The sequence below is a fragment of the Rhea pennata genome, chromosome 4, assembly GCF_028389875.1.
Source record: "Rhea pennata isolate bPtePen1 chromosome 4, bPtePen1.pri, whole genome shotgun sequence".
Lineage (NCBI taxonomy): Eukaryota > Metazoa > Chordata > Aves > Rheiformes > Rheidae > Rhea > Rhea pennata.
The window spans coordinates 6,475,061-6,490,229 of record NC_084666.1 but is presented as its reverse complement, the minus strand read 5'-3'; the positions used below and the strand labels follow the sequence as shown (position 1 = coordinate 6,490,229).

Below are 15,169 nucleotides of genomic sequence, written 5' to 3'. Positions count from 1 at the left end.
CAAGAAAATCCAGTGAATTGGTTCTGGACATCAGCTGAAAGCCTACCTTACAAGACACTTAAAGAGGAGCCTATTGATGTAACTTCCAGCAGCACACTGAACTGTAAAAACTTGGCTACCTAGAGAAAGATAAATGAAGCAATACTGTCTCTTAAAAAGAAAAAAAAAAAAAGAAAAGGCAAATTGCAGTGCAAGTAGGCACAAGTCTATGAAATATTGCTACCATGGGCAACAGTCATGGTATTTCAATTTGCATAACAACTCCTACTTACTAATGACCCAGTGATAGTATTTTCTCATGTGATCTTAGGTGGCCTCATGGTCTGTCCTTGCCTCAGTTTCCCAAGCTGTATTACAAACATATGTGGTGCCTCATATTACCACAGGCGCACCGAGAGATTCGGGGCTTCAATAATCTTTATGGTGGCCTGTTCACACAGGGATCTATGACCACATGAGGCTGAAAATAACAGTACAGTATTTGATTTCCAAGTATCTAGAGGCACCAATAACAATTAAAGCCCAGTTCTAGTGAGCATAATATAAGCATTAAAAAACAGAGCTCCTGCTCCAATCCAACAAAAGGATGCACGCACAAGGAAAAGCAGCCAGGATGGCAGGTGACAATTACAGAAACACCAGGTTGCATGTATTAACTATGTGCAATTATACATCTTATTCCAGCGAACACACAAAATCATCAGCTCCCACACACACTACGTGCCTTGCCTGTGCCATTTGCATTGCCTCGTTATCCTTTGTAAGCTTGTGAGAAACGCTTCTTTTCAGAGGAAGCTGGGCTTGGGTAGGTCCATGTCGGAACCGGTTTAGACAGAATGGGAAATGGCCGTTCAAACGCCACATTTGTCCCAAGGCACAAATGGAAAAATCCACCAGATAAACTGGAAGGTGGTACCCAGTTTATCATGCTTCAACTTACGTCCAGAAAGGAACTGTGGAAGCCAGCCTAGACTTCCACAAATGTATCACCTATAGGCTGTCCTCAAAAAGGCAAGTATTCACACAGACACACAAAACACTACTGCTGTTGGACTGCCAGGGCTGAAGAAAGCAGACCTTGGAGACAACAGCTACTGTGAGGGACATCACATGAATCAGCATAGCCCCAAAGGGCAAAGTACAAAAACAGGTGGAGTTTCCTATTTTCCTCTCAAAGAAAGGAAGAAAACAGTTTGAGTTCTTTTGATTAGTAAATCTCAGCAATGACTAATATTTCTTGTGATTATTTCAGCTTTTATTATGATTCAAGTGCTTAAAGTCATAGACGTAGAATAGCTGCCAAAAGGATTATCTACTCCAATGCCTACGAATGCAAAAAGTGAAGCAGATACAAAAAAGTGAAAAAACAATCCACATTTTTTCCTCAATTTTTTAATGCTAACCATTTATAGCAGTCTTCTGAGATACTTGGGTATTTTAACAAAAGGCTGCTAGAACCCTAATAGAGAAGGAAGAGGGAGATGGGATCAGGGAAGCGAGAGGACTAGGCTGAGAAGACTGATATCTCTCTCTGCAGGGAGAAATGGAAAGGGAAAGAACCTGCAGAACAGAATAAAAGAGAAAATGTAACCACTCAAAGTATAAGACTGTTCCAGCTTTTTACAGTACTACTATTGCCAGCGTATTCTTTACTTCCTCCTTATCCTTTACGGACACAATTCACACAGCAGATCTGAAGCACTCTGTTACTTCAAAAGCAGCTGAAACTTGAAGTTAGTAGCTACTCAGCAATTACATGTGCTATTAAATGAATAACAATGTCAGGAAACGATAAATGAGTTTCCTAAAGCCACACTATGAAAAAGTTTGAGAAACTCACTCAAAACCAGATAAAGGGACAAATCTGAGTTCACATCACTCTGAAGCGCGGTATCAGAGTCTTCGAGCATCGTACGCTACCAAAAGACACGTGGCCGTGTACACACACCTCTGCCACCTTCTTATTCAGCGAGAACGCTTTCTTGTCTCTTATTCATCAAGCTTACCATGAACCCCAAGGTGATTCAGGGCTGGACCATTCTCTAGATATCCCACAGGTTACTGCGCCTCCAGGAAACATCAGAGCAGTTCTCTGCTTTCTGGGGAGAGGCTAGCACTCACCATGAAATGATGTTAAACCCTGGCACCTAGATTTTAATCATCAAGTGGTTAAGTTTAAAGTGGTGAGATTAATGGTGGTGGACTGATGACTCCAAACTACCATCGATAAATGTTTCCTGGCTCAGTTTGGCTTTGCTGAAACTTCGGAAGACTAAGAAGAAAAATCCACGTGACCAACTCTTCAGTACTTATTCTAGCAAGAATTCTCCCCAAATCACATTAGGTTGATCTTGCTGGGGTCAGCTGGAAAGAACATCATTTTGGACAAAACTCTCTAGGCACAGTTGACATTTTGACAGCTTCTAAGTGTTCCGAGCCAAAGATGCGCTGGAAATTGCCTTGTTAAACAATCCACAGGATGAATAAACAGTCACGGACTGCAATAACATGCAGCCTTGCTGTAAACAGCACTCTTGGTTTCTCTGCCCATTTAGTCCTTGCCTTCTTTATTAATGCTACCCAAACCAGCCATTTAACTTCTGGTGCTAAGCTCAGACCAATCTGCATGTTAAATACCCCACTTCATACACGTCTCAGGTGAAAATCACACATCAGTTCTGGCCACATTTGAAACGAACGTAAAGACTGCTTTGTATCCCATGACTAACTTCCTAGCCATTCAAATCACTGTGAATAATGTGAATTTATAAACATGTACAAATATTGATCTTTGTGGATGACTGTGTCAAATCACAGAGTACGACTGCAATACAAACAGGTCAAGACCAAAGGATAAAATTAAGGAACTGAACACCATGTCTGCAGATAGCTACAGAAAAGAGGACTTAACTGGCAACTGAGATGTCATTCAGCTGCATCCAAAACTGATTGAAGCGTTTAGCGTGAAAGTGGAGACCCCAGTTCTATTCTCAGCTCGGCTGCAGACCTGTTAAACTTCAGTCAACACCTCTAAATCTGCATTCTCAAATATAAACAGGTTTAACTGCAGCTACATTCATACCGTGTTTAGACATTTAAGTCTCAACATCCTGGCTTTCATTTCTGTGCACCCTATATCCTGCAACAGTACTGCAGGAGAAATTAGTTACCTACTGCAAGGGAATGAGTTGAAACTAATTCATAGGAATGTCAGTAACTGTGTGGAGTTCCTGACTTGGATGGGGTTTTCAAATATTATCCTAAGCAATAGAATTAGCATAAGATGATTAACTTGAAATTACTATTTTCAGTTAGGTTCTGAATAATCTTTGCTTAAGTTCCTCGGCTTTCTTAGAAAAAAAAAAAACCTGTTACAAAATAGATGTTTTGTAAGTGATTCCAGATGTTCATTCATCTGCCAATCTTGCTATTTAAGTACAAAATAAGTAGTGAAGATCACAAGCAGACTGAGTACCTCCATCCCATCTAAGCTAAAATAAATAAAAAAAAAAATCAGATTAACTTTTGAGAAGTGTTCAGTGTGCTACTACTAGCAAAACATGCTTTCCATGTAACTTCTTACTGCTCCATATGGTTGTTCCATGTTTGCATAAAAAACAGTAACCATTCCTCTTTCTAATGCCGGTGTGGCCTAAAAAGACTACAACTCCACCAGGTCCTGTTCAAATTAATAAGTGCCAGCTCAGCTTGGAGCAGTTTATACCAGAACTTTTAGCTTGGCGAGCTACAGCTCTAGACAGACGTGTACCGCACAGCCCTGAGCAGAGGGAGCTGCCTACGTAACCATCAACCCCACCGGCAGGAGCTATGGTCTTCTCGTCCCAGATGGCAAATGTAAACCTAAATCAGAAGAGGGAAAACACAGTGTAGTCTTAATTTGTGGTCAGTTATGGAAAATGATATAGTTCTAGAGGGAGAAAAAAAAAAGTACCTTTTTGGAGGTTTGCAAAGAATGGAGAAGCAAGCAACAGGGAAAATACGGCATGTTCTACTCCAAGAAATATAGCCACATAAGAAAAAAAAAAAAGAAAAGACACTTTGTATTTGCTGATTAATCACTCCTAATTCAGTGTCCTGTTACGGCATACTTGGAGTTCTGCCACTTCACAAGTCTTTCTTTCATGATATGATGTCATCCTCTATGATGGAGATCAAAATGTAACCTAGTAATTTGAGTTCAGTCTCTGATTCAGATTTAATCTGATCGAAATCTAATGCTTTAGCAAGTGAGTCTCACTCTTGCAAGTTCTCCATCAGTTAGGCAAACCGCAAGGTAACTGAAGATTTAATAATTACTGAAAACCATTCACATTCTACAAAGACTGATGTAAGAAAATGAAGTTTCCTAAGCAGATCTACTCACTCAAAAATGACTGTTCATGCCTACCTCCTGTGAGCCTGAAAGCAACTTATAAAAATGTCCGGGTAAATGAAAACAATATGATGCTAAAGCAGAAGAATATCACAACCATAAATGTATGTTACAAAGCCAGCATATTTTTTATTTGTGTATATTGTTGAAACTCAGAGCCTGCATTTTGTTTTTAATAAAAGACTTCCAAAAGGAATGCACTGAGTATCTTTAAAATAAAGATATTCACAGAAAATATCTGAAAAATTATTCATTTTATTGTAGTACTTTTCATCTCAGTATGAAGTTTTGTGTGCAAGTGTAAATCAATGCCCACCAGAATCTCCACCTCTGTTTGGGAAACTGTGGTGGAAACAGCAATGCCATGTGTCGTATCACAAGGTATCATTTTGAACAATGAATATAGATTAATTCAAAGCAAATGAAAATAAACAACCAAAAAAAAAAAAAAAAAAACAGAAAAAGCTTTCCTCAAGCAACAATATGTTAGTAATCAGTATAATCCTGTATGAAGTCATCAAATATCAGTGATTTAACAGTTAATTACATTAATAAACAACTAATGGCAGCTGCTAGCCAGATAAGTGAATAAAATTACTGGGAATTTTATATAAAAGTTGTTTTTTTCTTTTTTACTGGTGAGTTAATTAAAAAAAAAAGGAAAAAAAAAAGATTTATTCCATCCGAGTTTATAATCCCAGATACTGAGGTCCATCTACATAACCAAAATCTTCTGTGACATTACCACCATTTTATAATCAAAATCACTCCTGACATTTCCTCCTTCCAAAGAGGGCTTCTGAATTAAAAAACAACAACAAAAAAACACACCCTTCTCCGCTATGAACGCTTTTAATTAAACACTAGTGTCCCATTTGACTCCATTTCTGTAAACTGCCTCAGTCAAGGCTACCTTTGCAATCCGAGTGAACAGATTGAGTGCAAGGTGTACTCAGTAACCGGTGCAGAACTAAAACCACACACGCATATTGGTATACGCCACTCAAGATTATAAACATTCGAAAATAAACTAAACTTTTTGATTGGAGTCTTTTGAGAGCATGTAGAAAGAGAACGGGGCAAAATGCTTCATATGAAGCAAAGTTATAGAAGTAACCTTATGGAGAACAGCAAATATCTCCTGAATATGCAGCATATACTTGCATTCCTGCTTATCCATTCAGCATTTACAAAAACATATCTCCACAGATATGTTTTATACAATTATTTTTAATGTGGAGAATAAGTCTGGCCTAAACTACAGGCAGCAAGGACCAGATTTTTAAAGTAACATCAGTTTGGTTGTTGTAATGTCCAAATACTGAAATACGGGCTTGAGAAGGCAATGGAAACTGCAGGTGCTCAGCATCTCTTGTAACAAGAATATGGAAGCAACTTTAATTAAAGAAGTCAAAATAACAGAGATGGATTTTGGAAATCTGGTGCCAAACAAGCGGTCTTTAAAAACACAACAAAACCAGTTAAAAACAACACAAAAACCAGTTAGTGTCTGAATGGAAAGCCAATGATTTACTTACTGATTTTTGATTCTCAGTTGCCATCTCAGAAGCACACTGAGCATTTTTGTTTTACATCTTCACTGCCACAGCAAGTCAACAAAGCCATTAAAATACCGATGTGAGAAGGCTCAGAGGTATTTTAACTTTATTGCACTTTGATGTTTTGATACACGAGTGAAGCTCTAGGTTGTTTTTCCACTTTAAAATTGACACAGAAAAAGAAAGAAAGAAGGAAGTTTAGAGGAATCTTTGAGGGATGCCATATGGAGAAAGCAGGGGAAGAAAAAAAAAATTGAAAAAAAGGAAAAGCCCTCCCTCCAGACAGGTGGTAGGAGAAGGTGGCAGGAAAAATACTAACATTAATTAAAATATCAGAAACCAGGTTACTTAAAAATAGCCTGTTCAGCCTAGGATTTTTTTTAATCACTTCATTAAAAAGGAAGTCCATCCAGCCTTTGTCTATTACTAATTTTTCTAGGTTCAGAAATCACAAGTCCTCAAAAGTACTTTCTTGCTTTCCAAGCCCCTTCCCGCAGCTGCCTGCGAGGCGCATCCGCGCTCCGCGCCAGCCCAAGTAATGGGGTTAGTGCATCTTCCAGAGTTGCCACCGGTCAGCCTCCGACACGGTAACTGACTGCATGCGTGCTGAAGTCTGTCCCAACTGCAAAGTAAAACAGGTTAATTTAAATCACGTGCACCACACTAACGTGCTTTACCCTGCAACCAAGGAAGGCTAAAGCCTGCACACAGTCAGTTATCTCATCTGGGCGGACGGGCAGTAACTTCATACCATGTGCAAACTCTACTGTGTGTAATTATGCGATCATATCCCTGCTAAATAACAGGGGGAAAGACAAGTAAAAACTTGAATACTCGAGAGTATCACCTGTCGGACACTGCAGGCAAACAGCGTCACTGAAATCCAAGCATTTTTGGTTACGGTACAACAGGCAAACACATACACCAGTCACTGCACAGTGGGAGGCAGAAAGCAATCTTTGAAATAAACTGGAACAGATATCTCTCTTAGAAAGGCTGGATACAGACAACAAACTTTAAAATCTCTATCAAATAAACCCAAGTCTGATATGACAGAACAGGATTCCTGTGCAAGAAGGAGAGGCTGAACCAGATCAAAATTAGTACCTGCTATTAGATGACAGACACATTTCTCCAAGGGAATGATAACATAGTCCTAGATTTTAGTTTTCTTAATTTTAGAACCTGAATATCCTTCTGAATGATTTTATTTAAATCCTCAGGCAATTGTGAAAGAATGGAATGCCAAAGAGGATTACGTTGCTTGAAAACAACATTGTTCAGCTGAACTGCTAGCATTGCATGTTCTGGTAAACTAGTTTCATGATCAAAACTAAGGTTGTGATGATCTTCCAGAATATTTCAATATTGGTCTGCCTGCTTCTGTTGAAATCAGTATTAAAAATAAAAATGCAGGTTTGCACCCCCCCCCCCAAAAAAAAAAAAAAAAAAAAAAAGTATGGCAGATGTTTACAATAACCTAACCTGATATTCTGATACTCTCAAAAGCAATTGCATAAATTCTGTTTTTATGCACTGACATTTGGATTGACTACCAAATTAACCTAAGAACACTTACATATTTTTGAATCCTAACTATTATTGCAGACTTGTGCAAGACATATGCCTAGGTCTGTGCATAAGTACAACGAGGCCTCTGGAGCGTAAACCTATATTGCCAAGGCAGGAGTCAAACCCAGGGTTGCCCAACCATTCTCAACTGCACAAACTAAAATCAGAACTTGGCTAAAAGCCTTTTATGGCCAGATGGCTCGCTGATCTGCTTTGATATACAAGGGAAAAAGCTTGCATTTGATCTGAACTGCAATGCTCACCCTTCTCATGCCCAAGGTGAACAGTAACTAAATGCTTTGCCCACTCTCTTAGAAAATAGAGAATGTTTTAAAGCATTAAGATGAAAGTAAAACATATCAATTACTCTGAAAAATGAAGATGCTCACATCTCACAATATAATTCCTGGATTCTGTTTTTTTTTGTTGTTTTTGTTGTTGTTTTTTTTTTGTTTTTCTTTTTTCTTCCCCCGCTGTTTATTCCAAGCCCTTTTGTTTCCACCACTCTGCTTCTACTGAGTATCACACTGACCTCTGCTGTCTGCAGCCTATCACACCCACTGAGAGCTGACTGGTATTTCACAGCTGAAGCAGACTGAAATCAGTTACTCTGCTTTTAGTAATGAAAAAGTTCCTCCCCCCTCCCCTTAAAAAAAAAAAAAAAGTTTCAGATCACTTTTGCTGTAATAAACTGCACAGGACTTCAGAAATCAGATCTTGCTTTGAATTCTTTGAATTTCCCCAGGCATAGTTTGATCCAGCTATCTTTTACATCTTGAAATACAAAGTCAAAGGATGCAACAGAAGGCTGATTAAAGTGCATGCGGGGTGACTACTTTTTCAAAAAAAAAAAAAAAAAAAAAAAAAGAATCTAATGCATTAGACTTCTTAAACATTGCAAGGTAAGAGTTACTTCCCTTGCCAAGCATTACCTTGCTTCCTTAGGGACCCATTCTCCTTTTCACTTCTTGAGTCTTTGAAACACCTAAGAAATACACCCCTCAGTTTTGTAAACTCTCCGAGGAAAGTTAAGACAACCTATCCTTATGCCGTATCTTTTCTGACATATAAGTGCTCCTGTAAGATTATATTGCAGTAGTTTTTGCAGTATTATTTCTCAGCCTACTTTCAGTGCTATTAAAGATTGACTTCAACTTTAACTTCAAGACTGTGGAAAGCTGGGTGAAGAACATAAAAACCCCTGTATGTGGAAGATGGAGAAGATGCATAGAATAAAGAAGAACAAAAAAAAAGAGATTAATAATTTACAGTATGAGCAAACTATATACAGAGTCCTTGAAAAAGAAACAAATTAACCATGTTCTTTAGAGATACAAAGTGTTTTTAACTTGCTGCTACTGAATAATAAGAACAACCCTTAGGCTAAAAACAGTGAGGCTGGGGGTACGATCTAGAAGTAATGCTTGCCACAGAAGATTTTCAAAGAAATAAGAAATCAGCAATGACTTTTGTAAGAAGAGGATGTCCTCCATCTCCCATTACACTATCAAATCAGAAATTGCAATAATATTTAGTTCCATAACTCTGGCACAGGTATTAATTGAAAAAACATAAATAACAGCTCTTGCTATGTTTGGCTCAGAAGAGAACCTCTATCAGTTATGCGCTAAACATAAGGGTGTGAGCTATGTTCAAAATTTAGGGTTTTGAGGGTAGTATTTCTTAAAAATTTCCGGAAACCCCTGAGGGAGAGGGAGAGAGGAACAAAGCATTTTTACATTGAAAGCTTTGATGTTATTGCATTAGAACACATTTTGGATTTTAGGGACATGACAATTCAGTTCAAGAATGATGTGTGAAAAAACAGTTTAAACCTAAACATAACAAGATTGCATTCATACCTTTCCCTAAGCATACGCCCTCAAAGAGTGTACATAACTTGCGTTGCTTTTTCTTCCAAAACCAGACTGCTTACAATGACTGTCAGCTTTTTAGACAGTTAAGAGCGCCCAATTCCTCCAGAGTTACTTCTGTTCAACAGAGCACTACTAAATTTAACTGACAATGGGGAAATCTGCTGTCAATAGACGTGGCACATTTTTAATAACAAGACCATGTTTATACAACAAAGTATGCGGCTAGCTTTCTTTTAAACTTGATTTTCATTATACAACTGAATAGTCAATGCTTATAAAACATTAACTGAAGCCTTTCAACATGTAAATATTTTAAACCCATCATGAATAGTTTGGTGTTCTTGGAAGTATGCCACTCTCTTTGTGCCATTTGCTAGATTTTAGCAGGATCCCTTCAACATGGAAGTGTTTTATATCCATTATGAATGGTTTCTGGGAAGTAAGCCACTTTTTGGGAGGCCGTTTGCTAGATTTTCACAGGATGATGTTCCACAGGAGAGATTATCTGGGAAGGAGAAGACATGGCAAAGTTCCTGTCATTTCTTAGTCACAGTCTTAATACTCTTGATCATAGGTCTGATGTATAGAAGTACCTTGACATGTTAATATTCCAGAGGCAAGGCATTACCTTTTCAGGCAACAGTTAAGACCTCTTTGCATCTAAGAATTAAATATAAGACTACCTTTTAAAAGCTCAGTATCAGTCGGGACCTATTTTAGATAACATACTTGCTCCTTCCACATGAAAAATACATTCAAACTAGTCTCTCACTGCATTTTGCTCATTAATTTCTACTTTTGGTTTCAATCCTATTGCTTTTCAATATTGGCATAAAAAGAAAATACTTTATTTCATACAGGGAACTGCACTGCAATGTTTCTACCATTTTCATCACCATGGGAATTATTTCAGTGTGTATTATGACTGCTGCAACCTGCAGGTGCAAACTGCCACAGGACAGACACAGGAGGCATCAGGATTTGTTGGCAGACCTCACTGTAAGAACACTGGCGAGAGACCATACAAAATAGTCCCCTTTTTAGCAGCAAAAATTTGAGCAAGCGTGATTTTAAACATCTCGCTGACACAAACGGCAAAACCCAGTCTCACAAAGAAGAGACTTCAAGCTCCAGCAGAAAATTAATAACTGAAGAGAGTGTCTCTGTCACCATGCTGAGTGACACTTGGCAGGCTGAGAGGGGATATTTCTGCCACACCAACTGCAGGACAGGTTCGCTATGTCCCCAGGTCAAGAGACCTACTGACAAAGAGTCCTTTCTGTGGGAGAGGAGGGGAGTCCCTGTGGAAAGGGTTAGGTTTTGCAGCTGTGCTTCAAATTTCTCCCTTCCTGAAGAAAGGTTTTGCTGCCTGAGTTGCACTGACATTTAAGCTCTCTCTCACTTCAAGTCCTGCTGCCTGAGAGGCCCTGTAAGGAGCCAATGCAAGTGAGATGTCCAAGAACCCCCCTTGCCTCGAGGCCTCCAGTCCCTTTCCTGACGTTCACCCCCATCTCTAAGGGCCCCTCGGGACACCCCAAGCTCCCGGGGTCCCCTCACTGCCTTCCCTTCACTTTCTCATGCTCCCCCCAGAGAAAGCTCCATCCTCCTCACTCTCCCTCACAGACTTACAACCCGTGACCCTTTTCCCATGTCCCCCAAATCCCTCCAAAACTGCCCCTGGCCCCAAAGACCCCTACAGAGAGCCCCTCTCTCCATGGCCCCAAGCCCTCCCCCCAAACCCCAATAACTGCCCCCAGTGCCCACTACAGCCCCTCACCCTCTCCCCGTGGCCCCAAGTCCCCCTGAACCCCAATAACCGCCCCCAGGGCCCACTACAGCCCCTCACCCTCTCCCCGTGGCCCCCCAAACCCCAATAACTGCCCCCAGGGCCCACTATAGCCCCTCACCCTCTCCCCATGGCCCCCCAAACCCCAATAACTGCCCCCAGGGCCCACTACAGCCCCTCACCCTCTCCCCGTGGCCCCCCAAACCCCAATAACTGCCCCCAGGGCCCACTACAGCCCCTCACCCTCTCCCCATGGCCCCCCAAACCCCAATAACTGCCCCCAGGGCCCACTACTGCCCCTCACCCTCTCCCCGTGGCCCCCCAAACCCCAATAACTGCCCCCAGGGCCCACTACAGCCCCTCACCCTCTCCCCGTGGCCCCCCAAACCCCAATAACTGCCCCCAGCGCCCACTACAGCCCCTCACCCTCCCCTATGGCCCCCCAAACCCCAATAACTGCCCTCAGCACCCACTACAGCCCCTCACCCTCTCCCCGTGGCCCCCCAAACCCCAATAACTGCCCCCAGCACCCACTACAGCCCCTCACCCTCTCCCCGTCCCCCCCTAAACCCCAATAACTGCCCCCAGCACCCACTACAGCCCCTCACCCTCTCCCCGTGGCCCCCCAAACCCCAATAACTGCCCCCAGCGCCCACTACAGCCCCTCACCCTCCCCTATGGCCCCCCAAACCCCAATAACTGCCCCCAGGGCCCACTACAGCCCCTCACCCTCTTCCCAAGTCCCCCCCAAACCCCAATAACTGCCCCCAGGGCCCACTACTGCCCCTCACCCTCTCCCCGTGGCCCCCCAAACCCCAATAACTGCCCCCAGGGCCCACTACAGCCCCTACCCTCTCCCCGTGGCCCCCCAAACCCCAATAACTGCCCCCAGGGCCCACTACAGCCCCTCACCCTCTCCCCGTGGCCCCCCAAACCCCAATAACTGCCCTCAGCACCCACTACAGCCCCTCACCCTCTTCCCAAGTCCCCCCCAAACCCCAATAACTGCCCCCAGCGCCCACTACAGCCTCTCACCCTCTCCCCGTGGCCCCCCAAACCCCAATAACTGCCCCCAGGGCCCACTACAGCCCCTCACCCTCTTCCCAAGTCCCCCCCAAACCCCAATAACTGCCCCCAGGGCCCACTACTGCCCCTCACCCTCTCCCCGTGGCCCCCCAAACCCCAATAACTGCCCCCAGGGCCCACTACAGCCCCTACCCTCTCCCCGTGGCCCCCCAAACCCCAATAACTGCCCCCAGGGCCCACTACAGCCCCTCACCCTCTCCCCGTGGCCCCCCAAACCCCAATAACTGCCCTCAGCACCCACTACAGCCCCTCACCCTCTTCCCAAGTCCCCCCTAAACCCCAATAACTGCCCCCAGCACCCACTACAGCCCCTCACCCTCTCCCCGTGACCCCCCAAACCCCAATAACTGCCCCCAGCACCCACTACAGCCCCTCACCCTCCCCTATGGCCCCCCAAACCCCAATAACTGCCCCCAGGGCCCACTACAGCCCCTCACCCTCTCCCCGTGACCCCCCAAACCCCAATAACTGCCCCCAGGGCCCACTACAGCCCCTCACCCTCCCCTATGGCCCCCCAAACCCCAATAACTGCCCTCAGCACCCACTACAGCCCCTCACCCTCTTCCCAAGTCCCCCCGAAACCCCAATAACTGCCCCCAGCGCCCACTACAGCCCCTCACCCTCCCCTATGGCCCCCCAAACCCCAATAACTGCCCCCAGGGCCCACTACAGCCCCTCACCCTCCCCTATGGCCCCCCAAACCCCAATAACTGCCCCCAGCGCCCACTACAGCCGCCTCCGCAGGCCCCGCCGGCCCCTCCGCGGCCGCTGCCGCCGCCGCCCTGGCCCCGCTCCGCCCCGCGGAGCCGGAGCGCGGGGCCGCGCCAGGCCGGGCCGGGCCCCACTCACCTCCTGCGCAGCCCGCGGGCGGGGGGCGCGGGGCCGCCGCCGCCGCCTCCCCGCCCGCCGCGGCCCTGCCCGCCGCCGCCGCCATGGCCCAGGCGCCTCCCGCCTCCCGCCGCCCTTAAGGGCCCCCAGCGGCGGGGCGGGCTGGCGCCGCCCGGGCCGCCCGCTGCCTCCGCGCCGCCCCGCGGCCTGGCCCGCGCTGCCCCCGCTCCCGGCCCCGCTCCCGGCCCCGCAGCCGGTCCCAGCGGCTCTCGCCGCCCTCCAGCTGCACTAGCTCCATTCAGTCCCCGGCCACAGTCGCCTTCCCACCTACTAACTGCCTACTAACTAACTACTAACTAGCTACTAACTAACTACTAACTAGCTACTAACTAGCTACTAACTATGCCCTGCCGCGGCCCAGCTGCCTCCGCGCCCCCCCCGGGCCTCCCCTTCCCCCTTCGGTGCCCCCCAAAGCGGGACGGGGCCGCTGGTCTCGTTCACCCTAAACACCCCGGTGTGGCCCCAAAAAAGGTGCCCCGCGGCGACAGCGGGCGGCCCGCGGGGTCCGGCGCGGCCACGCCGCCGCCCCGGAGGCCCCGGCGGTGTTTTCTCTCCTTTATTCGTGGCCTTTCTCGAGTTCCTGCGCTCAGCGCCCGTCCGGCGGACGGCTGCAGGGCAGTCGGAAGCCGAGGACTCGGCTCCGGTTTGGCTGGGTAACGTGGCGCTTTCGACGCCTTTGCCGAGGGCGGCAGACGGTGCCGTTCGTCCCGCCGGGAAGAGCGGCCCAGCCGTCCCTCCCGGCAGCTTTGGCCTCTGCGCCAAATGATATATTCGAAGGGGAGAGTAAGCTGCTGTTTAAAGGTCAGCCGTGCGCAGCGCTCCAAAGTCCGCGTGCCTCGCCAGCTTGCTTTGACAGCGAACGTATTTCCACGGGTTGAAAGTAGGCTCGCTCGCTCCAAATAGGTATTTAAGCGGGAATTCCCAATATCCAGCCTCTCTTAGCCTTCCACAATTTTCCTAGTGATTTTTCTTCAGGTTGATAATATTAACACCTTATTTCTTTGCAAATAACCCAGTATCGAACCGTGGCCCAGTGGTACCAAGCATCTTGGTGCACGTCCCAAAGCCTGGATGCAGTTGTGATGAAGCTGGAGAGCATCCAGCAAGATGGTCAGTGCTCTCCTGCGCGGCCAAGCTGGGCACACCGCAGTGCAGCTTTAACTGGGGTGGAAGGAGAGAAATGAGCTGCTTGGTGCGCCTCGTCTCAGCTGGGTTTTTATTTTATTTTTTTGATTGTACTGCATGTCCTATTGCTGCCTGCCAGTGCAGAGAGCTGGTCTCGTGTAATTTCATCCTATGTGGAGTTTGACCTTTTATTTTTAGCTTGCTGTTTTGAAAATATGTAAATATTTTTCTTTGTTATCCATGAATCAGAAACAGTGTATATTGGTTAATGACAGGATTCAATATCATGACACTCCAATTTTGAGGAAAAAAATATCAGCACTCAATTTTGAGGGCTGGCTAATACATCTCAAGGCACTTACACCCAGGAGAATTAAACACGGCTAGCAGAGCATCCCAATATCACTAGTATGTGCCACACAAGTAGAGCATTGTGATTAAAATTCTTATTGCCGTGCACCATGCATGCGGGGAGGTTTATGCCACCAGCTCTGCTACAGCTCCAGCCTTCCTCAGTAAGGAATGGAGGAGTCTGGTCGTTTGGGCAACATTGGTGATAATCACATGAAGACTCACATCACCCTGAATTTATAGGGTTGTGGAGTGATGTTGTTCATGCTTGGCACAATCACAGAAGTTATAAAACAGGATATTTCTGCTAACATGTGATACTATATTTTATTGTAGGAAAGGAAAATTGCCAGAAGCTTTTAAAAGTAGATGCTGAGCAATTCTGTGACTGTCTTGAAGATGACAACAATATTTCCCCCTGTCTTGGCTAGATAAAGTGTTTCTAGGGTTGAAAAGAATTATCTTCTCCACCCCCTGCACCTCATGATCCTTATCTGTTAATCAGCTATGTTTCTCTGTGCAGCAAAAAGAT

The 15,169-nt window shown here is 45.2% G+C and overlaps 1 long non-coding RNA gene across 1 annotated transcript; it reads right to left on the bottom strand.

Moving 5' to 3' along the window:
• Positions 1-9,256: 9,256 nt before the first annotated feature.
• LOC134140238 (uncharacterized) lies at positions 9,257-10,769 on the bottom strand. Its single transcript, XR_009958365.1, has 2 exons — positions 9,995-10,769; positions 9,257-9,906 (listed from the first exon to the last, which is right to left on the bottom strand). It is a non-coding gene; the product is annotated as an uncharacterized LOC134140238 (long non-coding RNA).
• Positions 10,770-15,169: the final 4,400 nt, after the last annotated feature.